Source organism: Schistocerca serialis, chromosome 1 (assembly GCF_023864345.2).
Source record: "Schistocerca serialis cubense isolate TAMUIC-IGC-003099 chromosome 1, iqSchSeri2.2, whole genome shotgun sequence".
NCBI classification, from domain to species: Eukaryota; Metazoa; Arthropoda; class Insecta; order Orthoptera; family Acrididae; genus Schistocerca; species Schistocerca serialis.
In genome coordinates this window covers 77,873,930-77,876,317 of record NC_064638.1, presented here as the reverse complement: position 1 = coordinate 77,876,317, position 2,388 = coordinate 77,873,930, and the positions used below count along the sequence as shown (strand labels likewise).

Genomic DNA, 2,388 nt, shown 5'->3' with positions numbered 1-2,388 from the left:
TCACTAATGTTGCCCCAGTAGACTTGCCACAGGAAATATTAATTAAATCTTTAGTATAGCGTTTAAACAACTTGCTTAACAAGTTTTAAAACTACTCGAACTATGAAAAAGATCTAGCATAAAAGGGGGAATTCTACATTTCATGTAAGAACTCCGAGGTACATGGTCAACAACATCGCTGCCTTGGACCGGGTAAAGTGGATTCATTAAACTGTACAGTCTATGTCAAGGTGGAATTCTTTAGAACTATTTATTCGACCAAGCTGCAGCTGCTTGTTTTGCACTGCACTTTAGCTGGCTGCTGCAACGGTCACGAGGAGTCGGCAACTGGAACTAAAGGATTAGCTCAGTCTGTCACAGGTACAGAGAATGCGCCGACCTGTGTGGTCTTGCCCACAGCAGCAAGGGCTGGCGATGCGACCAAAGCGCTGGGTGAGCGCTACATAAGCGGATGTGAGTGTGTTGCGTGAGAGAAGATTCAAAATGGTGGATGTTTGTGCTGGACGTATTGATAACGTTCGGATTCCTACCACTCCAATCATCCCCGGATGCTCTCCATGGCCGGGGGGTGGTGGACTCTGGCATATACGCATGTCCACAATTGTGGCTGCAATCACGAGTGTAGTTTTCACGGACCTCTGAACGTCAGCACTGGCGGTGTACAAGGGGACAGGTGTGTTGTGTGTGGACGTCTGGGAGGTGAGTGGGCGGGATGTGAGTGTGTTCCAGTGATCTCAGGTTTCTACCCACGACAACTACTGCTACGGATTGGATCGTGGTTTAAGCGTGTCATGTTTAATGCTTCTCAGTACATCGCCGTGGACTCTGTCTTGAAGTGGTATTTGTTGTTGTCTCTATTCTATCACACAATAGAATCTTCCCCCTCCTCCTTCTTCCGGATGTAGTGGAGAGAAGCAGATTACGCGCTATACAATGCTTTAAAAATCCAGTCACAACATAAATTTCCGATTCATAGCGATCTCCGACATCTAGCCATGAGCAACTTATTACTGTTGACTGGGTTGCGGTTCAAGTGTGTCATGTTTAGTGCTTCTCAGTACAGTGATGGACTCTGCCTTGCAGTGGTATTTGCTATTGTGTTTATTCTATCAAGCAATAGGACCTTCCTCCCTCCTACCGATTGTAGTGCAGAGAACCAGTCAACTTAGGAATTCTACAGAACTTTTAAAACAGAAAGACACTTAGCAGGCTGCAATCGATTTCCTGACACATTCTTTAAATAAACTATCATACACCACCTCATATCCCTTAAATTGTACAAATAAACAATATTCAACATGACACTTCGTGGCAAATTAAAACTGTGTGCCGGACCGAGACTCGAACTCGGGACCTTCGCCTTTCGCGGGCAAGTGCTCTACCAACTGAGCTACCCAAGCACGACTCACGCCCCGTCCTCGCAGCTTTACTTCTGCCAGTAAAGCTGTGAGGATGGGGCGTGAGTCGTGCTTGGGTAGCTCAGTTGGTAGAGCACTTGCCCGCAAAAGGCAAAGGTCCCGAGTTCGAGTCTCGGTCCAGCACACAGTTTAAATTTGCCAGGAAGTTTCATATAGCGCACACTCCGCTGCAGAGTGAAAATCTCATTCTGACATAATCAACATGTTGTCTAAATTGTTTAAACAGTATTCCATACACTGCAATCGATCAGTCAATACTTCCAGAAGGTAGGAGCAAGGAAAAATGTAGGATATTGATTTAATTGATTGATTAATCTATCAGTTTGATACAGTGGTAGAGGGGAATTCGAATAACCCAAAGCATCTTATGAATAGCGGAAGTGGCACAATTGAGCTATTTCATGACATTTTTTCAACCAATTTAATTAATTAGTCAATTAATTTGATATCCAAAGTGGTGCTGGATTTCTGAAACGGTGGAGAGGGGGTGGGGATGATATGGAAAACAATGAACCGAACATTAGGTTAAGGACGTATTATCCCCAGAGGGTCATAATTCTCTTGGTAGAACAATGGGTTAAGGACATGTCAATCAAAAGAGAACAGTAGGTTTGCCTCTGAAAGTATACTTGCCCCTAAATGTAGGCAACCTGCACTAACAAATTGCGCTGATGCTGTCTTTGTCCCTCTACTGGTGACAGTAGAATCATTCAGCAGTCAGCTTCAAATACCAGATATCTAAATAAACTCAATAATGTTCCTCAAAAAGAATGTTGCTTTCCATCCACAGATTCCCATTTCTGACATTGGGCCGATCCAGAAGTTCTTTTGTATCCAAATCAACAGTTAGCTTGGGATTGTTATACCTCTGAACAGTCAGATCCCACACAATCTTAAATTACTTTCTGTAACCAGTAAGCTTTCAGTCAGCTTAAAAGTTCACCAGACACACATGACAACAAAGACTAAT

At 43.7% G+C, this 2,388-nt stretch overlaps 1 non-coding gene across 1 annotated transcript; it reads left to right on the top strand.

The window, feature by feature from the left end:
• The first annotated feature begins 1,467 nt into the window (after nt 1–1,467).
• Nucleotides 1,468–1,542, top strand: Trnal-caa (transfer RNA leucine (anticodon CAA)). Its single transcript has one exon. It is a non-coding gene; the product is annotated as a tRNA-Leu (tRNA).
• Nucleotides 1,543–2,388: the final 846 nt, after the last annotated feature.